Here is a 24,928-nt window from a genome sequence, read left to right on the forward strand (position 1 = left end):
AGGTGATTTTCGAAGCCCTAGAGTCTATTTCTTTTTGGAGAATAAGATGAAAAACTAGTGTGTTTGCTAACAGATTTATACTGTCTAGAGATAATCTACGCTACTGTGTACATTCTTACAATATAGCAAGTATTTGCCTCTGTTAGAGTAACTTGGAAAGAAGACATACAGATTTATGGACTGGTTAGGATTTGTCTCAGAAGCTACTTTGGGCATAAAAGATGGTATAGTTCACAGGGACACCCGGAAGATGACTAAAAAGAACTGCCAAAAACCTCTAGCAGAAAAAGTATGCAAGGCCTCTATCTGTTCCTGTACCAGAGGGGGAAGAGCCTTGAGAAATCTTTTCTGGCAGTTAGTCTTGAAAGCAAGGAAAGGCTTAGATGAGATCTGCAAGACCTAGCAGATGATGGTAGAAAAATTAACATTTTTCTAATTTCAACATCAGACAAGGAAAATACACTGCCTGTTCTAATTTCTAGGAGAATACTACCGCACAAATGTCACTGGCAGAAAACTCCGGAAAAGAAAGGAACAGAAGTCTCCTTTATACTTGACTTTTTGGAACTAGGAACTGGAAAGTACAGTTTTGTACCTACCATAAATGTAGATGTTCGAGTGTTCACACTGCTGCAGTCATTGCACTTGGGTTATCCTGCCATCAGGTGGTCCCGCAGTCGGCCAGAGTTCCAAAGTCTTGGTCTGGCGTCGGTTGCTGTCGCTTCTTCCCTGACGTCAGTGCGCCAGGGGTATATAAGATGCATCCGACGCCATTTTCTTCAGTTTTTCTTGCCCCAGATGTCAGGTGCCCCCAAGTAGGTAGGCAATACATATTGCTAATAAAACATATATATAAAATAAAAACAATACCTTCAGTTCCAAACAAATACACCTCAAAGGTTGTATAGAGTAGAAAGGTATATATAAGTCCAGTTAGGACAGAGGGGATGGAGGGAGGGTAACCTGGACTGCAGCAGTGTGAACACTCGAACATCTACATTTATGGTAGGTACAAAACTGTACTATGTTCTTGTTACACTGCTGCAGTCATTACACTTGGGTAGAATCCCAAAGCTAAGGTTGGGTGGCTGGTCTATAAAGAGTTAGGATTGGCTATGAGGCCATGCAGAACTGCAGTGGCAAATCCTGCTCTGGATTTAGAGTAAAGAGGCAAGTGGTAATGCTTGGTAAAGGTATGCACTGAACTCCAAGTTGCAGCCTCCAAGATTTCCTTGGTTGGTACTCCTCTGAGAAAGGCTGTTGAAGTGGCTGTTGCTCTGGTAGAATGTGGCCTAATGTTATTAGGGACTGATTTTCCATGTTGTGTGTGGCAGTAACGAATACAGTGTCCTATCCATTTGGAGATAGTCTGCTTTCAGATAGCCTTGCCCTGTGATCCTGCAGCATATGCTACAAACAGTTGCTCAGTTTTCCTGAAAGCTTTTGTTTTGTCCAAGTAGAAGCGTAGCTGCCTGTGTATGTCCAAAGAGTGCAGAAGTTTCTCCCCTTTATTCTGGGGGTTTGGATAAAAAGTTGGCAAATGGATGGTTTGGTTAAGAGCCACACTAGACACCACCTTTGGCATAAAGGTAGGGTTTGTCCTTAAAGAAACCCTGTCCTGATGAAAAATTATAAAAGGTTCCACTGCCATTAATGCCTGTAGCTCTGAGACTCTTCGTGCTGAAGTTACTGCCAGGAGCAGAGCGGTTTTCCATGATAAAAATTTTAGATCGGCTGTATTGGCTGGCTCAAAGGTGGCAGGGTCAGTTTTTCCAAAACAAAATTGAGGTCTCAAGTTGGTGTTGGTGCTCTCCGGGGAGGTCTTATGTTTTTAGCCCCTCTGAGGTACTGCTTTAGCAAGGGATGAGAGAATAAAGGAGGATCCGTGTTATAATGTGCTGAAATGGCAGAGGTGTGGATCTTAATTGATGAGAAGGATAGGCCTTTGTCCAGCATCTCAGTTAAGTATTGTAAAATCTGAGGAATGTTTGGGACAAGAGGGTCAAGGCTTTGAGCCTGGTTCCAGTCACAGAATCTCTTCCATTTTTCTGAGTAAGATTTCCTGGTGCTAGGCCTCCCTGGCCTCCAAAATGACATCCACAACAGCTTTAGACAGAGATGTTGCCTGTTTGACTAATGAATCCGCCATGCAGCCAGGTTTAGGGTTTTGAGCTGACCGTGCAGGATCTGATTGTTTTGTTGAGTCAGAAGGTGTGAAATTTGAGGCAAAATGCATGGTGGGCCTTGAGCTAAGTTCTTTAAGATTGGGTACCAGCGCTGGCGTGCCCAGTCTGGAGCAATCAGGATCATCTGTGGTTTTTCTTGTCTGGCTTTTAGGAGTACCTTTGAAAGGAGAGGCAGTGGTGTGAAGGCATAAACTTTTAGGCTTTTCCAGCTGAACGAAAGAGCATCCACTTTCCATGCTTGTGTGTGGTAAGTTCTTGTGCAGAATTTTTGTAGTTGGCAATTCAGTGGGGAGGCAAATAGATCTATGTCTGGGCATCCCCATTTTTGCGTTATCATGCTGAAGATTTGTGGATTCAATTTCCATTCGTGAGGGTCCATGATATTTCTGCTTAGATCGTCTGCCAGAGTATTTTTCTTTCCTGGCAGGAATTGTGCTTGCAGATGAACTTGATAAGTTAGAGCTGTGTTTCACAAGGTCATGGCTTGCCTGCATAGGGGATAAGAATGAGTGCCCCCTTGCTTGTTTATGTACCACATTACTGTGGTGTTGTCGGTCTTTAATAATAATTGTCCTGGATGCAAAAGGTCCTTGAAAGCTGTTAGGGCATTTTGAACAGCCAACATCTCTTTTTGATTGATGTGAAGATGCATTTGGTCTGTGGTCCACTTGCCCTGAATACATTTTCCTGCCATGTGTGCTCCCCCAGGCGGAATCCGAAGCATCTGTTGTTCGAGTCTGCCTGGCTGTGGGTAGAGTGAAAGGCTGACCCTTGTTGAGGTGACATGCCTGTGCCCACCATCAAAACTCCTGTTGTAGGCAGGGAATTATTGGTATTACTGCTTCTAAACTGTGAGAGTGTTGAGTCCAAACATTTTTTAGGTACCATTGTAATTTCCTCATATGCAGTCTGGCATATGGAATTAGTAGTATGCAGGATGCCAAGAATCCCAGGGACTGCAGAATTTTTCTTGCAGGGAGATGGGACTTTTTTGCCCGTAATTGAAAATATTGAGTCAGTTGTCCTTGTTTGTCTGGCGTGAGATAAGCCATCTGGGCCATTGTATTTAAGCTGGCACCCAGGAATATTATCTGTTGTGAGGGCACTTGTTTTGACTTCTTTTCGTTTACTGTGTACCCTAGAAAAATTAGCAACCTTTTTACAAACACTAGATGCTTTAGAAGAATGTCCTTTTGTCTCTGCTTGAATGAGGCAGTCGTCCAGGTATGGATATATCTGAATTCCTTTTTGTTTGCAAAATGCAATTACTGGTGCCAGGCACTTTGTAAAGACCCTGGGCGCAGTAGATAAGCCAAAGAGCAGTGCAAAGAATTTGTAGTTCATTGTACCAGCTTTGAATCTGAGGTATCTTCTGCAATTTTGTCTGATAGGGACAAGCAGGTATGCCTCTTTGAGGTCCAGAGTAACAAGCCAAGCCTTCTTGCCCAGCATGGGAAGCTGCTGCTGTAGTGTCAACATTTTGAATTTCGGAACATCCAGGTAAGTATTTAGAGTTGAAAGGTCTAGTATGGGTCTCCAGGCTTTGTCCTTTTTGGGGACCAGGAAGAGTCTTGAGTAAAATCCTTGTCCTTGTTCCTGCTGTGGTACTTTTTGAATAGCTCTCATGTGCATGAGGGCTGAAATTTGTTTTTGAGTCTCTGCCCATTGATTCTGTGGCAGGTTTGGCATTCCTTTTAGCCTTGGTAAAGTGTGAAAGTGGAACCTGTAACCTTGAGACACAATATTCAGAACCCATTTGTCTTGGGTGATTGTTTGCCAATTTTGAGAAAAAAGTGCTAGTTTTCCCCCTGAGGGGGCTGCCAAAAGGGAAGTGCTTGGCATACGAAGGGGGAAGTCATTGGGACTATTTCCTGTAAGGTTGAGACTTGTCCTCACCTCCTTTTGGGGTTGAGGTACCCCACTGTCGTTGTCTGTTAGAGCCTTGGGGTTGAGTTCTGCCTCTTGGGCGTCTGTATCTGCCTCTCTGTGGCCTGTCTGACACTGGAAAGGACCAATTCTTTGTAGGCCAATTTCTGCTAAATCGAGGTGGCTGTACCTGTAAGAAATCTTTGACTGTTTGCATAGATTTATCTTTCTCCTCCATTTTCTTTAACACCTCTTCTGCCTTAACACCAAACAAGGTATCATGCTGTAAAGGAGCATCCAATAATTTTGCCTTAACATGGTCAGGTAAACTCTGTTCTTTTAACCAAGCATGTCTTTGAATCACAGAACCTGTAACTGCAGCTCTACAAGAGGCCTCTAAAGAATCAAAACCACATTGCAGAGTATGTTTTCCCACCTGTTCAACTGCATGCAATAAATCCTGCATTTCTATATAGTCAGAAGCTTCTGAGCTTGGAAGCATTTTCTGTTTTAACTGAACCATTAAATATTGTTGGTACTTAAGCATGTGAAACTGGCAATTTAAAGCCCTTACTGCTAAAGATGCAGAAGTGTAAACTTTCTTCCCCCATCTATACAATGCTCTAGAATCTCTGTCAGAGGGGACTGTATTTTTTTGCAATGGAAGCCTTAACTCCTTTGGGACCCTGGGAAATAGTTTCTGGATCAGCAGAAGGGTTTTTATAAATAAACTTGTGAGAGTCAGGGACTCTATAATATCTATCTGGCTTGGCTGGTGCAGGGGGCAAAGAATCAGGAGATAAGCTGGGTTCAGAGAACACATCATCCACAATATCTAACACAGGCGGAATAGCCAGGGGCCTGTGCTGAGGTAATAAAAGGAAGTCCCTGAGCCTTTTCTTGGATTCTGAATAATCCTGACTTTCCCAATGGAAATGCTCCCTCATGGTATGTAAACTTTCCCCAAAAGAGTAATCCTCAGGAGGAGAGGCTGAAGGGATAGATTCTTCAGCATCAGAGTCCTCATAGGGGGTAGAGAGTACCCCTGGTCTGAAGAGGAATCAGAGGAAATGGAAACCTGATAAGAGGAATCATAGTCTGTATCCTGCCTAGGCCTTTTCTCAGGAGGGGGATGGGAACCCCTGATTAGAGTAATGAGGTCTTCGGCCATTTTAAGCATCAGTTTCTTAGGCATGGAGGACTGTCCAGGAGAATGCTGTACTTGCTTCTTTGTCTTTAATGGTGTTTTTGTCTTGGCTACTTTAATGGTAAGTTGTGAAGGTCTGAAAACACCCTCAGAAGCCGATGCCTGCTCAGCAGCTCCGGACCCATCTGAAGGATTAGTTTCCGTAGGCCCAATACCCTGAGTTTCCAGAGGCCTAGTTGTCTCCACGCGGCAGTCGGAGGCGGACTGTGGCTCTGAGGTAGCGGGTGTCAGGGGCTGCGAAAGCACCTCACTGAGAACCGGCGACTGGCCTAGAAGAGGCTTTGTCGTCGGTTTTGGACCTCGGATGCCTGTCTTTATCCTTGTCTTTGCGTTTTTTAAGAACTGCGGTCGTCAGTTGATCCGACGGCATAGTATAATTGAACCTTCAGCCAAAGTAGTGCAAAGCAAAATCAAAACATCGTTTTATAGTGCGTTTGTTAAATCTAGCACAAAACCGACAACTAATGACGTCGTGATCAGGGCCTAGGCAGGGAATACAGTAAGAGTGGAAGTCCTTATGAGGTATTTGCTTCCCACAAGAAATACAATTATTAACTTTTTCTGACATCGGTCTGAGGCAAGAAAAAAGTTTCCCCAACGGGGTACTTAGCTTTACTGAAGACTTCGGATCTGAAATTTGACTTTGAAAATCTCAGGAGTCGGCCGACCGGCACTTGCGAACTGCTTTTGCTTCGGGCACCGCACGGCAAGAAAGACTGAAGAAAATGGCGTCGGATGCATCTTATATACCCCTGGTGCACTGACGTCAGGAAAGAAGCGACAGCAACCGACGCCGGACCAAGACTTTGGAACTCTGGCCAACTGCGGGACCGCCTGATGGCAGGATAACCCAAGTGTAATGACTGCAGCAGTGTAACACGATGAACATCAAAATTTCTTAGTTTGTCTGCTCTATCCTTGTCAACTCACCAACTCATGACTAAACTGGAGTTTGTCTTATAAGCCTTCTTATCTTTCTGTTTTTAGCTTTCTCAACCACAGGCTCATCCCCTGAACCAGAAAGGCTCAAGCTTGGGAAGGAACTTAAGGTCAAACTCCCATCACTTACAGATGCACAGCTTTCCTTGTACTCGGGCAACATTTTTATTTTTCCTTTCCCTGAAAATAACAGGTATAAACAATTGACAGATATCCACCTCCTAAACAAAATGTTCTTCTTAACAAACAGAAGACAAAGAGGACATATCCTATGATGGGATCTTATGCAAAAGCTTTATGATCCATGTTGCACAAGAAATAACTGCATTGACAATACTGTTAAAACTGCAAATATAGTTAAGCACCCAAAAACTACCAAGCGCTTACACAAACACACACCACACCAAAAGTGCAGGAAAACAGGCTCCAACAAGGAAGGTAGCAAAGAAATGTAACAACTTTTTTGGCAGATGAAAAAAGTTAAGAATATAAAGTTTAACGACAAAAATTCCACCTCAAAAAACACTCTGCGAAAAGAATCATAAACCTAGGCCAGAAGACTGAGCTCTTTCATTTTTAAAACCAAGACTTATCAAAAATTAAACAGGCACTTAAAATCACAATGATTATAACAATACATTAGTCACGTGACCTCATATCAAGTCCAATCAAAACTAGGGAGCCTACTAGGTTCATTAATAAATAATCAGCTAAAGCTCATCAGCTTTCCTTTTAAAACACATTTCATGTTAACCCCTTTACTTAACCCTGGATGACTACCTGCATTTGTTCTTAACTGCCAGCAAAGTTTCTCAGTCTCAAGCAATGTCTCATCATCTGCACCTAATTGTGTCTGCTCTATATAATCTACTACAAAAGCTGCAATCTCTTGAATCGTTCACAAATCAATGAATGTTTAAACATAGCATTTGTCTTCTGTTGAGACTAAATGGCATATGAATGCTCAGAATCTCTATCTGAAAGGTTCTGCGTAGTTTCACCAATGTAAAAGGCATCGCTTTGTCAGACCGTGTCATGTAAACCATAAAAAAAAGCAATGCAGTCAAAATGTTTTACGGCACATGGTTCTATCTGAATTTTTAAGGACTGCATAAAGACTAATATTTACCAACAACACTTACAAAAATACAGGAATGTGTGCCACATGGCCTATTCAAAGACATTACTGATTTTGGGATGTTCCTTTCAAAAAGTCTTTTCAGATTTACAAATTTCTTGCAGACAAATCTAGGTGCGTGTCCATTTTTATCATATTAGTCAATGTTACCCTTTAACATTTTTAGGAGGTGTTCCTAATTTTCTTGCAGAGCTAAAATTTCCTTTAATCTTGTTTTCAGATGTCTTGTCAATGTGTCAGGTACTTAATATAAGAGTAACTTCTGTGCTAGAACCTGCTCTGACTTTCTCAAAAAATGAAGTCTGCGTGTCTTCTCAAAACCCTATCTAAACCATTTTTTTAAATTTCCAACTCATTAAGAATAGCACATCTGTAATGTTAAAAGTAATATATGGATATCTTGCCCAGATTAAGTTTACATTGACACACTTGGGGTGCAAACATTGTGTCTACATGTAAGTGTTACTGCTTGTGGGTTTTCTTAACTCTGTCAGATTTAAACTACAAAATCAATCAACATATAAACCCATATCCATAAATTAATGTATTTTTGAGACCATTGCTCAAATAAATGCACATATTTTGTGAAAATGCTTGTTGTGTATGTTAAAAATGAGAAAAAGAAGTTATGTCTTACTATAACATCCCATCTGTGTTGTTGATCTTCACTAATCCTTGAATGTGGGCTTGGTTCCGAGCCTCAGAACTGACTTGGCCATTTATTTCAGTTCGGTCCTTCCAAAACTCTTGAGATAGGCTCTACCCATGATGAACTTCTTTAAATTACCTCAGATCGAGTTTGCCCATTAGAGAGACAGACAGACCAAAGCCATAAATAAGACACCAAATCTGATTCCATATTATGAAGCTAGTCTTTTGGAATATTTGGTGCACTAAGAGTCCAAGGTAGGGGGAAGGAGGGGGGAATGTCAAGGATTAGTGAAGACTGACAACACAGATGGAAAATTATGGTAAGACATAACTTCTTTACCTGATGTTGTTAATCTTCATATAATCCTTGGCTGTGGGACAGAGTCCCAAGCTACCTGAATCTTGGGTGGTTTCATGGAAGAATATTCCGGAGTACCATCGAACTGAAAGAAGCATGTCCCCCTAGAGACCTGGTCCAATTTGTAATGCGTAATAAAAGTATGAGAAGATGCCCATGTAGCTGCTGCACAAATGTCCTCTAAAGAAGCTCTGGCATGAAAAACTGTTGAAGCAGCTACAGCTCTCGTTGAATAAGCTTTCACAGGACATGGCAGTTGAAGCCCCTTTGAATGATAAACAAAGGTGATACAGTCCCTCAGCCACTTAGCTAAAGTAACCTTAGAAACTGAGTTACCTAGAGAAAGTTACAAAAAAGCAACAAACAATTGGTCTGATTTCCTGAAATCTTTTGTTCTATGAAAGTAAAAGTGCAGACAGTACTCTCCCTTATTGGAGAAATTAGGGAAACAGACTGGTAGGTGTAAAGTTTGATTGATATTAGATTGTGAAACAATCTTTTATTAGTCCTGAGAAAAACCCTGTCCTTATGAAATATTAAGTAGGGGGCTTGCAGGACAAAGCCTGAATTTCTGATACCCTTCTGGCCGAAGTGATCACTATTAAAAGCACAGTTTTCCAGGTCAACATTTTTAATTCACAAGTAGCCAATGGTTCAAAAGGGGACAAAAGTGAGACACTGTAGGACCAAGGGTAAATCCCATGGAGCACTGGGTTCCTTAAAGGATGGCCTTAGCATAAGGGTTCCTTTCAAAAAGACCTTACACAGTTTATGTGACATCAGAGCAGACTCATCAAAACCAATATGAAAGTTGGATATCGCAGCAAGATGTACTCTAATGGTGGAAACTGAACAGCCAGACTGATAAAGACATGTCAGAAATTCTAAATCTTTATCCACAGGAGCTGCATAAGGGTGAATATTAATGTCAAGAGCCCATCTGGCAATTTTTTCCCATTTACTATGGTACAGTTTTCTGGCTGAAGGTTTGTGATGAGCTAAAATGATTTGTCAAGACTGGTGATGTACGAGAAGAAAGCCTGGCAATCATGGGAATTGGAGAAGCCATGCAGTGAGCTTCAGATGCTGGAGATTCAGATACACCATTCTGTCTGAATGAGATAGCAGATCTGGAACTGGGTCCAGAATCCAAGGTTTCTAAAGTAGATGAGGCCAAATAAAGGGAAACCATACCTGTCAGAACCGGGCAATGAGAATTAGTGTTCCTCGACATCTTGGCTTTCTTTAGAAACTGACTTATCAGAGGAGTCAGAGGAAAGGCATACAGAAGACTGGGGGGCCAATCGTGGAGAACAAAGTTTCTGGGTGACTCCCCCTGAGGAGGGATTAGGGCAAAGTAACTGCTGCACTTGTTGTTCAGGGGGGATGCAAACAGGTCACAGCAAGGTTGCCCCCTGTGCCAGAAAATCTTTTCCACCACTGTCAGATTGAGATACCACTTGTGAGGCATCAGGATAGTTCTGCTCAGCTTGTCCACTATCAGGCTGGAGCTCCCCGGAATGTGCATTGCTGTTGGAAAGCGGTTGGAAGAAATCATCCATTGCCAAACTCTGAGGGCTTCTCAACAAAGCAGATAAGATTTGGTTCCCCCTTGTTTGTTGATATACCAGACTACGGACATGTTGTCTGTCTGAATTGCTACTGTTCCCAAGGGAAGGGCATCTTGAAATGCTTGCAATGCTAAGAGCACTGCCCTCATCACCTTGGACTGGCCTTCCCAAATAATTCCTCCCCACCCTATCTGGGAAGCATCTGTGGACACTACGGCTTTGGGCTATGGGAGGAGGAATGGGCGGCCTTAAAGAATCTCATTGGAATGGAGCCACCAAAACAGGTCTTGTTTGCAACAGCTGGTGATCAAGATGTGATGGGATATCGGTTGATACAGTAATGACCACTGGGAGGCTAGAAGCCAGTGAAGACTCCACATGTGATATCTGGCTAGGGGAACTAAGGTAATAGAGGCCACCATCGACCTTAGTGCCTGCAGAATGAGCCTTGCTGGAAAACTTCTGTTCTGCATAATGTTGTTTACGTGTGATCTGATTTTCTGGAATCTTTCTAATGGGAGTGATGCTATTCCCGTGACCGTGTTTAATAGGACTCTGACAAATTCCAGGTGTTGAATGGGCTCCAGATATGACTTTCCGTAATTTACCGTGATGCCCAAGGTAGTGCAAAGATGAAGGGTGAAATCTCTTGCTCATACGAGTTGACACCTGGTGATAGCGGTAAAGAGCCAGTTGTCGGGATATGGAAAAACTCAAAACCCTAGCAGTCTGAGATGAGCTGCTACCACTGCCATGCATTTGGTAAACACCCTGGGGCTGTGGTGAGACCAAAGGGCAGTGCTCTGATCTGATGGTGACTGGCTCCCAGCATACCTCTCAACCTGGAAACATCAAAAATCTGGACAAGGCCCATGAAAAATAGGTACAAATCTGTACGCTGATTAACATCAAATTTGCATATGTAATTATGTAACTCTGCCCACTCCAGTGGAATTGTGGGATACCAACTTTCAAACGCAAACTGAAGAACAGACAACCAAAATATGGCACCAGAGTCTCCCTGTAGCCATTCATGTGCCCCATTACCTGTCTATTTTGCCCCATTTACCATAAATACTAATGTGTGCATATATACTGCTATACTCTACAATGATTATTTGGATTTTGTTTTTTTACATTTTATAGCACAATGCACAAACACCAAGACATCTGCTAAACAAAGCTGCTAACACAAAGCAATACTGTCTCACAATGTAAATAGAATTGGCATTAAAACTTCTCTGCCATTGAAACCCACACACCACATACAAAGAAAATGCATTTGACCAGTGATGGATAAAGCTTACCTAGTTTACAAATCATTGGCCCCTTGCACACAAAACAAGAAACATACATATGTTTTTTGATACACCTTCCTGACTTTAATTATATTCCTTGTATAATACAGCACACTTGTTAGAGAGCACATTTTAAACTTATTGTTTGAACATTTTTCCAGTAAGCAATGAAACAAAATGCATGAACCATTAATGATAAAACTACCCAATTCAGAACATTTCCATCTAAAACTCTACTTGCACAGAGACACACACACACTCTCTCATTTTAAAGTTTACTGATGACTAAGTATAGATATCCAGTGATAATCCAGCTTCCTGTAATGTCCAGTGTAGCACTGAGTGATAAGTATTTTGCAGTCACATTTGAATATCTTTTCCTCTGTATTAAAAGTGCCTTATTTCCCCAAAATGATAGTGCTGTTAATAGAGCAGTTTTCACTAGCATCATACATTTCATTTTATTTCAGTACTATATTGCTGGATTTCTTTTTTTCAGGTAACACCCAGCACTAACAATGTTTAAACGTGTGCTGCAGTAAATGGTAGACTATGTTTACCAACACAAAATTAAAGGGTATCTCTCTCTCTTAAACATAAATTAATTGTGAGACATAGGTTATTATTTTGCTCTAGTTCAACATGAGTTCTGGCATATAAAGGCATGTGCATTTGTTTCATGTATGTATACTTCTGGATTGGCAGAGAGATATAGACTTTAGTGTTACTGGGAACTATTTTGTATGGAAAAGGTACCAAATCTTTTGTATGCAAAACATATAAATATTAATTTATAAAAAATAATTATGATTTCAAAATGTTGGCTAGACATGTGCAGAAATATGACCTTGGCAGTATGGAAAATGAGATTTAATTTCTTGGTGGAACTGTTTCTATTTCCCATATCCTATGTGGCTCTGAACAAATCATTTATCCAGTATAATGATCTCAAGTTACTGCTGAAAAGATGGGCTTGTGTTTAGTAGGTTTACCTGATTAGCACATGAGATACGTGGTGGTGTAGCGGTAGCTTTGTTGCCTCACAGCAAGATGTTCTCCCGTTCGATTCTCGGCTGGAGTGCGGGGAGTGCCTTCTGTGTGGAGTCTGCATGTCCTCCCCGCAGTCGACTGGCGTTCCGAAAGACATGCATGAATGGGCATGCCTTTGTTGAAGGTTGGGCGTCAAGCTGGCAACTCAGCACCATAAAAATATACTGCTAATCATTAGCGGACCAGAGTTCCGCTGTGGTGACCCTTAACAGGGAAAAGGGAAAGACAAACAACAACAACAACCTGATTAGCACATGAGTTAAAAGCAGACATTTCTGGCATCTTGCCTGTAGTACTATTGACCTGGGCAGTTTCTGGGCATCACAGTGACTTGAATTTGTAATACCTCATATTTAAGTGGCACGGCACTGTACATCCATATTTGGAGTACCATTTATGGAAATGATTGTTTAAATGACAGTTGTCTGAACAGAAGAAGTTAATGCCTTTCAGGTTTATACTGATTCCCTGCATTAAAGGATGGTTTTATATATGAATAATGTGCTGTTCATTTGCAGTGAATGTTTTACTTCAACAATAGTGTTACATGTTGATATGCATATGGCTACATACATGCTGTATGTCAGGGGTGACCAGCAAGGAATGTCTATGCTGCTGGGAATTAGTGGATGATGTTTTCAGGTAGCAATGTTCTGCTGTTATTGCACTGAGCTCTGTATGAATTTCTGTAATAACTGTTTATAGTATGTGGATTAATTTCATCAGTCTGTTAGCATGACTGTCACCTTGCACAGATTTTTTTAAAGAAAGCTCTCAAAAAATGACAGATATATTATTATGAGCACCTTTGATGGTAAATGTTTTATGGCGACACATTTTAAAGTCAGAAATGTCCTGCCTTTGCTCATTAATCCATTAAATCAAAGTGCTCTGCTTTTAAAAGTGTTGTTAATTTCCTTAGCATTCTGCAAGTTTTTGAGTAAACACCTGTATACTAACACAGTTTGCAGTTCCATATTGAGTGAAACAGATACTGCACTTTGTAACATTCCATATACAACAATGACTTAGAGTTCACAATAGCCATTGCACTGTTATAGTCCCACAATACATTCAGTAAAAACCAAAAGTGCAATCCAATTATACTTTATAACAATGTCCAAACATACTACCTAGAAATACTAACATAATTTGTAGACCACTTTTAGAGATACAACCCTGCAATGGTAAGCATTGCCAAAAGGATGCACATTAGTATGTGTCAGGCAGCAAAAGTTTAATGAACCATTGTTTGCAAAAAGCAAGGCCATGGTACAAATACTATACATTTAAAGCATATGTACTGAGCTGCTATAATGAGGCAGAGTGCATTTCTTTCTGAAAGTGATATTAAATGTTAGCTTGAAATGTTGCACAAAAATTCAAGATATGGTTACACTCCTAACTCTACACATATGACAAAGTATTTTAATATCTTTCTGTTAAAAAATGCACTATAAAATTTCAGTTTTAGAGCTACAGCTTTTATAACAAGAGGAAAAAACATCTAAGGCCATTTGACACTGAAAAGTGCAAAATTACAAAATGTTCACTTTAGAGATATTCATTTGTTTGTAAAGTAGAGCAAATCTGAATACAGTCAAAAACATTTCATTATAATGCCATATCTAAAACTATTATCTGACTGAAAGCAGTGTTCAAGCATTTGAATTATCACACTGAAAAAATGTCAACCTTTCCCCTTTGACCCCTTCTAGCTATTCCTGTTTTGCAGTTAATGTCACTTTACAAAATCACAGGTGGAAGGGAGTGAATTGTGGCCAAGCATGATGGCATAATGGAAAAAAAACCTGTTTCGTTTATCATTCAACAAGGGTTGCACTTAAGTGATGTTTCATGGCTGAAAAAATGCTTTTGTGTCACAGTCCATCTGTAGGGTCACTAAATAATTAGATACGAACACTATAAAAAATGCCTTAGTTAGCACACAATACAACAAACATAAAATTACACAGCTTTGTCTAATTCGTCAGTCCTAACTGGACCAAGAAAATTTTATAATAGTAACAAGATGCAAGCCACACAAATCTTACCCCCTAATAAAATATCAACAAACTCCCTTATCTTAGCACTTTATGTTAACAATGATATAATCTAGAAAAAACAAACTACACTTAAAATACTTAACTAAAAAATATTTTCATTGCATCGCAAGTTCTCTGTAAATTGCTTAGATGATTAACAGTTGAGTCAACACTAATGACTATGAAACTAGACAATAGTAAGTTCAGAATTATGTAATTAAAAAAAAGCTAGCTAAGAACAATTACAGTAATAGCAGGGACCTGTTTCTTACCTGAAGGCTGCCGCTGAGACTTGAATTGATATGGGACTAGGCAGATATGGCTACCATTATTGTTGTTGCCTGGTTCTCGCTGCTGCTGTATTCCCGCTCGCAGCCAGCCAGAAATAATGATGTGAGCTCCTTGCGCTCAATTCCGACTGGCTGGTAGCCCTGACGGTGCTGACGTCATCGCGCACGTGATGACGTCAGCGCCGACAGCGCAATTTTTAAAAAAATAAAAAAATTGAACCAAAAAAATCGGAAATGAAGGGGTGCCAATCGGGAATCGTGGCACCCCTTTATTTAGACCCCAAAACTCGGTAAATACCGAGTAATTCGGTATGGTTGGGAGGTCTGGCTCCCAGCCAGAAGCACAGGAATCTTCTGGTGCGTTTGTTCATTTTTATGTGATAATACGCATCTTGAAGACCTACTGAGCACATCTAATCTTCTTTTTCCAAGAAAGGTAAGTACTGACTGTACCGAAACCATCCTGAACTTGGTTTAACTGACTTGTTGAACTGGCTGAGATCCAAGATGGGTTTTCAGTCCCCTGTCTTTTTGGGCACTAAAAAGAATCTTGAGTAAAATACGGATGACTCTTTTGTCAAGCAGTTTTTGAATTTCTAAGACTGCCGCCTTCCTGTGACTGGGTAGAACATCAGGGAGGCTTTTTTGTATTTTCAGGTTGGTTGTAAAGGAAATTATGTAACCTCTGGAAATGATCCCCTGCACCCATTTGCCTATAGTCATTTGTAGCCACGATTGGTGCAGGGATAATCGTCCCCCAACTGCCTCCAGAGGAAGGCAATCGGGTCTCCGTTCAGGAACTCTGGTAGGAGTTACCAGAGAAAGAATCTCTGGGAACCTGGTTCTGTGGGCCACTTCTGCCTCTAGAATGGCATCCTCCATTGTTACCTCCCCCTCTGCCCCTGGGAGAAGTCCTTGCCGTGCGAGTCCTGGAAAGGCTCTTGGGACTTTTTGAACCACAGCCTACCACTGCTCTGGTTCCTAGAGTAGTGCTGTTGAGCAGTGGATGAGTGTACACCCACGGCAGAAAGAGTCTTCCCATCTTTCTCGCATCTGGCTAGTGTGTCTTTCACTTTGGGTCCAAACAGGAATGATCCGTCAAATGGAGCACTGCCAAATGAAGATTTAAATGGCTCAGCAAAGTCACACAAGTGCATCCAGGTGCATCTCCTAATGGTTATGCCTAAACACACTGCTCTTGTCATCCCTTCAGCTGCATGAGCAATAAGCCTCATGGACTAGTTGGCAATTGAATCAAGGGTGGTGAGCTGAGAGGAAACTTTGTCTCAAACCCCTTCAGCTATTGCTCCTGCGAGAGTATCTGACAGTTCTTTAATTAGATCTCTCTGCAACCTGGTGTAGTGCACCATGCAATTCAAACACCTGAGAGTGAAGGTCGATGAAGTGTAAACGCACTTCCCAAATCTATCCATAGTCCCAATGTTGCTCATCCTTAGGGGCAGATAGAATTCTGTCAGGTCTTTTGGGGATCAGTTCAATCTTCCAGGCCTGCTAAACGATAAGTTTAATAAGCTCATCAGCGGGCATAGACATCCAAGAGGTAGAGGGATGGGCAAGAAAAGCCTACAGGTAAACTGATTCCTCTGAAGAAGGCTGAAGGGAGGTCCATCCACCCCTCTGTTTCAGGATTTCAAGGATGTCCCCGAAGGAAACATCATTAGGGGTGACTTAGGGGGAACCTTCCCCTTCATCGAAATTGGTGTCATCTGTGAAAGACGTCAGAGGAGTCTAAGTGCTTCCTCTTGCACTTTTTCTTCGCAGCTACGTCCTCGGTGGGATGGTCCAGGGGAAGTATCCAAAGAGGAAATCACCAGGGTGGGTCATTCCTGAGGCTTTTGGGCCCCCGGCCCAGGGATGAGGCTGAAGGATGCTTCCGTCAAGCGGATAATGATGGTTCTTGGCCCGACAGGGGTGGCAAGGACAGTGTGTCCACAATAGACAAAGCCTTCTCCATGATTCGAAAAGCTGGAGCCCCAAAGATGGGAGCTTGGAACCGAAAAAGACTCCTTTGGAACTGTGGTCCCACCCCACACCGAGGAAGCCGCCTCTGAAACAGAAGCTTGGGTTGAGCTTATGAACACTGATGCACTGAGGGACATGGATGGCTCCAAAAGAATCAACGTCGAACCCTGCCCCTCGGAACCAGCAATGAAGCCATGACCCCGGGAGGTCTCCAGTTCCGACAAACCAGAAGAGCTCAAGGTGATCTTCAGTTCCGAACAAGAAATTCTGGTCAGTACCGAGACAGTCAGAGCCAGGTAGGTCACTGCCAGGGGCTTCAAATCTCAGTAGGAGTTGGAGGAGGAATCTGTGTCGGTGTTAATGAAGGACCAGTTCCGGAGCCGCTTGGAACCGAAGGTGGACAGAATCCCCTCGCTGTCCAGAAGTGATAGACCAGTCTCAATGTCCGATTCTGAAAGTTTCTTAGTGGATCGAATGGACAAAACAGTCGGAGACTTGGGAGGTCTCATTTCCAAGAATGGATTCAGCAAAAGGATCCACTGAGAATGAATATGTCGTCCTTGGTAAGGTTTTAATAGTAGACTGCTTCAGTACCAATAAAGCCACTGGTACCAAAGCTCCAGATGTCTGTTCCAAAGATTTTGTTGTGGTGGAATCATCCATGGCTATCACTGCTAAAGAAGCTGTCAACATCGGTTGTTTGGTCAATTTTAAAGGCAGTTCCAAGGAGCTTCTTGGAACCGAATGAGATCTCTTTTTAGGTTTGGAAGAGGATGAAGAACAGGATTGCAAACTTGCTTCAGTTCTCAGAGCAGAAAGGCCTCTTCAAACTCTCCTTTCAGAAGACCTTTTAAAAGTAATTTGTTTCTCTGCTCAGTTAAAGTTCTGGCGGAGAAACCATGACAGATTGCGCAGTCCTCCTGGAGGTGGACGACGCCAAGGTAGTATACACAAAAAACATACCCATCGGAATTGGGCATTTTTCGTAAGCACTTCTGGCATCTCTTGAAGCCAGAGGTGCCCTTAGAAGTCTTGTCAGACATGCTAGGAAGAAAAAAAAGGACCTAGCACACAAAATCGCAAAGACACACACACAAAATCGCAAAGACACACACACAAAATCGCAAAGACACACACACACACACACACACACACACACACACACACACACACACACACACACACACACACACACACACACACACACACAGAGGAAAGGAGACAAATGAGATCTGAGGTAATTTACAGGGGAGCATCATAGGTAGAGCCTAGCTCGAGAGTTTTGGAAGGCACGAGCTGAAATAAATGGCCGGGTCAGTTCCGAGGCTCGGAACCAAGCCCACAGTCAATGATTACATGAAGACTGACAAAATTAGATAATCTGTTTCACTTCTTTGCCATATGAAGAACAAGTAAACTGTGTAACTGTATGCAGTCTTATGCTTTTCCAGAGGAGAGTTTCATAAATAGCAGCTCTTCTTTTGTTTGTGACATTGGCATAACGGTTATGGTGTTTACCTTACACACACAAGGTGCACGATTTGATTCTCATTTGGGGTAACTGGATAGGCTTAAAATAGCCACAAAGTTATTAGTACTAATCTAATCTATTTTAAGGGGAACTTTGTTGGCATAATGGTTAAGGTCTCTACCTTAGAAACATAAGGCGCAGGGTTTGATTCTTACATGGGACTCGGCTAAGCTTAAAATGGCCCACAAGGGCAGTTAGCCTAGTACTAACCTATGAACACCCAAGGATTTAAAATAAGATTTTAAAACACTAGTAAAACAGCAGCCCCACAGTGTTAATCCACATACCTGTTGGTAGAACCCACTGTTAAATCTGAAAAAGGTAATACTAAAGAGCATGTCAACAAGTTTACACATGACATGCATGCTACAGTCACATCTAGGTAATGCTTTGTAGGTAATTTCTGAACACTTCTAGTCTGTCCTTCCACTGGAAGGAATTGTATAAGCTATGCCCATACACAGACATGTTTTTGATCCTCACCACTCCCCACCGCGCAAGTAAGCCTCTTCCTCAACCGCGCAAGTAAGCCTCTTCCTCACTCCAATCCATCCATCCACAGCACCTTTTTCCATTTTTACACATGGGGTCAGGGTGTTACTTCAACAGTGACAATCATCTAGAGCCAAGGTTCACACCGTTGGGTGGCTAGTGCTGCTGCTGGTTTTTCCATACCACATACTCAGATGCACATTCCAACCTATGGCTAACTTCGAGTGTCCAATCCACCTACTGAATGTCTTGGAATGTGAGAGGAAACGCATGCAAATAAAGAACATGGAAACTCTGCACAGAAGGCACTCCAGCTGAGAATCAAACCAGAGAGCCACTTGCTGTGAGGCTATGTTCCTCACTCTAGTGACTCCCTCTGTATTCCCACTGGTTGACCTTAATCATATTACCAGCTGGAACAAGAGAGTAAGCCTTTATCAGTGAATAATTCTGATTGTTTTCAAATCTGTACTCTCAATTATTTCTAATATATAACTTGGAAAGATTTAATATGAGTAATGGTCTCTTAGGTTCATAGGTAGGTTCATAGGTAGGTACTAGGCTATTGGCCCTAGGGCCTATACAAGCCTAGCCAAAAAGGTACCCTGGCTTTCGCCACCCACGAAAATTATTTTCCTGTGCCCCTGTCGAGCAGAACCACAGAAGTGATCCCTGGGGTGAATTTCCTATTACCCATCCGATCATCAAGATTTTTCTTGAAGAGTGCTAATGAGCAGCTCTGTCTGACATAGACAGGTAGTCTGTTCCAGAGTATGGGAAGTCTCTGGGACAGGAATCTATCCCTCCAGCATGTTCTGTTTATTGTGGTGACAAGGTTTAGGTCCCTAGAGGGTGTAGCTCGGAAGGATTGGGATTTCTTTAAGTGGAGCATGTCCAACAATAGCTTTGCATGCTAGGCAGAGATCGCCTCTGAGTAGGCGATATGCGACAGATTAAAGCTGGAGTTTTTTGAGATTGTCTGCGTAAGGCATCTGTTTGAGGCCAGTAATCCTCTTTTGTGAGGTATTTTTGCGGCCTTTCCAGTTGTTGTAGATGTCTTGTGAGGTATATACCAAAAGGGGCATAGTACTCTATAAAGGGTCTAATGAGTGATGAGTAGAGGAGAACAATGACCTCTTTTTTTCTGGATGAGAAACCTTTTGTGATGAGGTGTGCCACATAGAAGGATTTCCTGACCACTGTGGCGATGTGATTATCAAAGGAGAGACTACTGTCCACCTGTGTCCCAAGGTCTCTTATCACACTTTCGGTGTTAAGTAGGCTACCGCCTATGTGGTAGTTCATGGGTACAGAGTTTTTACCAAAGGGGATGACAATGCACTTTTTGGCACTGAGCTTGAGACCATGGCTTTGACATCAGGCATCTGTCTCAGTGAGGCCCTTTTGTAGGATGTCCACATCGTTAGGAGTTTCGATTATGGCGCCTAGTTTGCAGTCATCTGCGAATTTAGATAGCCAAAGACCTTCTGTGTTAGCCTGTACTTCAGAGAAGTAGATACCAAACAGGAGAGGATGCAGGACTGAACCCTGTGGTACTCCACTCGTCACTGGTCTGAAGTCTGATTTGGAGTCTGCTACTTTCACAGTGTGGGTTCTGTCAGTAAGCCAGTTGGCAACCCATCTTGTTACGTAGGGATTTATACCTAGTTTAGTGAATTTATCTATAATTCCAGAGTGGGGGATGGTGCTGAACGCCTTGGCGAGATCTAGATAGGCTGTGTGACCTACCTTAACCTCATCTATGGCTTTGGTGACTACTTCAAAGAAGTCTATCAGGTTTAGGAGACATGATCTGCTTTTTACAAACCCGAACTGTGTGGGGTCCAGAGTTTGGAGATCTCCAATGTCTTTGTCTAGGAGTTCCATGATGATACGTTCCATGGCCTTGCAGACCAGGCTAGTCAGGCTAATGGGGCGGTAGTTCCTGGGGTCTGTTGTGCCCCCCCCCTTTTGTGGAGTGGGATAACCGTCATGGTGCGCTATTCAATGGGCACAAAGCCTGAGGTGAGGCCATGATTGAACATGGTACTTGGGTGGGGTGCCAATTCATTCTATAGTTCGTGTAGAAGGCAGCCTGGGATGTTGTCAGGTCCAATGGATGCTGTGTTCTTGGCTTTGGAGAGTGAGGTTTTTACCTATAAAGCCGTGATTACAGGAACTTTGCATTCTTCCCATATAAAGATGGGCCCTTTAGGGGCTGAGAGGGGGGTAAAGTTAGCACTGAACCTATCTGCCAGGATGTTGGCAATATCAGTTGGTTCTGTATATTCAGTGTCATTGTGCTGTAACTCAGAGCAGATCTGAGTGTTCCCACTGAGATTCTTGACATAGCTATAGAATGCTTTGTGGTTGTCTTTAGAATCAGTGGCAAATTTGTTTTCATAACTAGCTTTGGAGGATTTTATGAGGGATCTCAGCTTCTTACTTGAGGCTGACCAGGGAGTTCCTCAAATCATGGGATTTTACTCTTTTTTGCAACAATTTCTTTCTTCTGTTGTAGAGTTTGCTTATGGCAGAAGACCACCAGATTGGCTTCCTTTTTTTGGAGGATAGCATCTTGGTTCTGTTAGGGATAGCACAATCTATATGCTCGTGTAAGTGCTTATAAAGTGCATTTGTGTAGGATTCAGCAGTTGTACCTCTATTGTCCATCTGCATGGGTGTCGTGAAGTTTGCCACTTCTGTCTTAAGAAGCATGAAGTTGGCTTTGGAGAAATTTTTTACAGTTGTTTTCCTAATGGGGGGTGGGAGCGGGATGTGGATGTCTAGGGTGGTTAGCTTGTGGTCGGATCTGACCAACAAGGAGCTGACCTCTGGTGTGGAACACCGGTCACCCATGTTGGTGATGACCAGGTCTAGGATATTGCTGCCCCTGGTGGGGGGTGTGGATAAGTTGATCTAAGGCATTGGAATTGATGATTTCCAGAAAACGTTGAGCAAAAGAGTTGGTACATGAATAGTTTTCCCAGTTAATGGTAGGGTAGTTGAAATCACCCATTATTAGAGTGTTGGGTTGTACCTTAATATTTTCCAGTGTATCAAGAAAAGAGGAGTGGGAATCATGGGGCATGGTGGGGGGTCTGTAGCAAGCTACAATCTGGATTGCGGTTTTGCCCAGAGTTAGTTGAACTTGGATAATCTCGGATGCATTATGCTGAGCAACTAGCTTGGAGGTATGGATATCCTTAATGAATATGGACACGCCTCCACCTTTAGTGTTTCGGTCCGGGTTTGATGGCCGAAAGGTGTGGTATGAATTGTATCCTGGTAATGCAAGGGTGCTCTCTGGAGCTTTGAACCAGGTCTGTCTCACTCTGCACAGATGTCAATGTTCTCCATTTTAAGGAGTGCCTCGAGTGAGTGCATTTTGAGGTTTAGACTTCTAGCATTGAGTAGCATTACCCTCAGATTTTGCTTGATTGTACCTATTACGGTGGTGAATTTGTCATTTGAACCTTTCCTAAAAAAGGCACTATAGGGGTGGCAAGAGCCTTTGCCAGTATCCGGAATCCCAAGGGCACCAGGTGCAGGCCATCTCTGGCAAAGCAGCGTGGTCTGTCAATCATGTCATCCCAGGTAGAGAGATACTGGATTCCCTTAGAATGACACCAGAAGCTTAGCCAATTGTTAAAGTTAATCATTTTGTCCTTGTACTGTGGTATCATTCTGGGTGATGGCAGGATGCTACTCAGGGCTAGGGTCATAAAGTACAGTTTTGTACCTACCATAAATGTAGATGTTCGAAGACCCACATTGCTGCAGTCCTTACATATGGGTAGTCCGCTGTCCTCGGTCGGCCCAAATACCAAAGTATAAGGCTGACGTTGGTCAAGGCGCATGAAACTGACATCAGGACGTCAGGGTACAAATGCGCATGACCGACGTCATATCCTCAGTCTTTTCTTGCCCCAGATGTCAGAAGGCCCTAAAAAGAAAGGCCAAAGCCAAAAGACAACAAACAAACAGCCAACCACCCCTGCACTAAACATATGTACAATATTTTCAATATTTACAATATTCACAACCCAAACCACACAACCGCCTCTAACTACAGAGGGGAAGGAGGGAGGGTAAATTGGACTGCAGCAATGTGGATCTTCGAACATCTACATTTATGGTAGGTACAAAACTGTACTATGTTCTTCATCTCACATTGCTGCAGTCCTTACATATGGGTAGAATCCCAAAGCAGAGGTAAGGGAGGATGGCAAAACTATAAAGCATTAGGAGCTGCCAAAATGCCCTGTAAAATTGCAGTGGCAAAACCAGCCCTAGATTTAGAGTAAAGTGGAAGGTGGTAATGCTTAGAGAAAGTATGCACTGAACTCCAAGTAGCTGCCTCCAAAATATCTTTAGTAGCCACCCCCCTTAAAAAAGCTGTAGAAGTGGCAGTAGCCCTAGTGGAATGAGGCCTAATTCCAGCTGGAATCTCCTTACCATGATGGGAATAACAGAAAGCAATACAAAAACCAATCCACTTAGAAATAGTCTGTTTTGAAACAGGTTTGCCCTGAGAACCCAAAGCAAAAGAAACAAACAACTGCTGAGACTGCCTGTACCCTTTAGTTCTGCTCAAATAATATCGCAACTGTCTGTGCACATCCAAAGTGTGCAAAATCTTTTCCCCTTTATTTTGGGGGTTTGCATAAAAAGTAGGTAAATGAATAGTTTGGTTTAAAGCCACACTAGAAACCACTTTAGGCATAAAGGAAGGGTTAGTACGCAAAGATACCCTATCCTTGTGGAAAATTAGGAAAGGCTCAACCGCCATAAGGGCCTGTAATTCAGAAACCCTTCTCGCAGAGGTAATGGCCAACAAAAAAGCCGTCTTCCATGATAAATATTTCAATTCGGCAGCCGCAGCAGGCTCAAAAGGTTGTAGAGTGAGTTTCTCCTACACAAAATTGAGATCCCAAGCAGGAGTAGGAGCTCTATGTGGGGGTCTTATATTCTTTGCCCCTCTAAGGAACTGTTAAAAACAAAGGATGAGAAAACAATGGTGGGTCACAGTCATAGTGAGCAGAAATTGCTGCAGCATGAACCTTAATAGAGGAGAAGGACAAACCTTTGTCCAGTAACTCAGTAAGGTATTGAAGGGCCACACTTAAATTAGGTTTAGAAACATCAAAATCCTTTGCTGTACTCCAAAATAAAAATCTCCTCCATTTATCTGCGTACACTTTCCTTGTACTAGGCCTTCTGGCCTCCAAAATAACATTCAAAACTTGTTGTGGAAGTTGAGACCCTCCAGGATTCAAAACAGAATATGCCAGGCTGTTAGATGTAGAGAGTGAAGTTTGACATTGAGTAAATGACTGTTCTCCTGAGACAGCAGGTGAGGAATCGAAGGCAAAGGCCATGGAGGCTCCCCGTACCAGACATCTCAGTAAAGGGTACCAGTGCTGTCGAGGCCAATCCGGAGCTATTAAAATCATGTTTGGCTTGTCCTGTCGAGAGGCAGAGGTGGAAAGGCATACACATGAAGATTGCTCCAATTGAATGAGAGAGCATCCACTTTCCAAGCTGTGGGATGAAACCTTTTTGTGCAAAACTTTGGCAGCTGGTAATTTAGTGGAGAAGCGAACAGATCTATGTCTGGAGTTCCCCATAACACTGTCAATTTCCGAAATACATGAGGATCCAATTTCCACTCGTGGGGATCCATAATTTGCCTGCTCAACATATCTGCTAAGGAGTTCTGTGCTCCTGGCAGAAACCTTGCCTGAAGATTTAGCTGAAAACTGAGAGCAGTCTCCCACAAAATCATTGCTTGTCTGCATAGAGGATAAGAATGCGTTCCCCCTTGCTTGTTGATGTACCACATGACAGTTGTGTTGTCTGTTAGAATCAACACCTGCCCTGGAAGAAGTAAATCCTTGAAAGCTATTAATGCAAATTGGACTGCTAACATCTCCTTCAAGTTGATATGTAGATGTTGAAGTCTGGCAGGCCACGTGTCTTGTACCCATTTTCCATTTAGATGAGCTCCCCAAGCTTTGTCTGAGGCATCTGTCGTTAGAATCTGACTCGCCTCTGGCCGGGTCACAGAGAGTCCCTTGTTTAGGTGACATTCCTGAGCCCACCACAAAAATTCCTTTTGGATGCAAGGTATTATCTGAATGACAGTGTCCAAATCTTGGCAGTGCTGTGTCCATACATTTTTGAGATACCATTGCAGCTTCCTCATATGCAGTTTGGCATTGGGAAGAACCAGAATACAAGATGCCATGAACCCCAAGGCTTGAAGGACTGTCCTTGCAGTCAGCCTGGACTGATGAGATAATTGGTGGAAGTAAAGAGAA

The 24,928-nt window shown here is 42.5% G+C and overlaps 1 protein-coding gene across 1 annotated transcript in view; it reads right to left on the minus strand.

The window, feature by feature from the left end:
• LOC122816149 (hexosaminidase D-like) overlaps nt 1–24,928 on the minus strand; it is a 922,622-nt gene that overhangs the window by 804,454 nt on the left and 93,240 nt on the right. The gene's annotated exons all lie outside the window — the stretch shown is intronic.

Source organism: Protopterus annectens, chromosome 12.part0 (genome assembly GCF_019279795.1).
Source record: "Protopterus annectens isolate FY-2018-M chromosome 12.part0, PAN1.0, whole genome shotgun sequence".
Taxonomy (NCBI): domain Eukaryota; kingdom Metazoa; phylum Chordata; order Ceratodontiformes; family Protopteridae; genus Protopterus; species Protopterus annectens.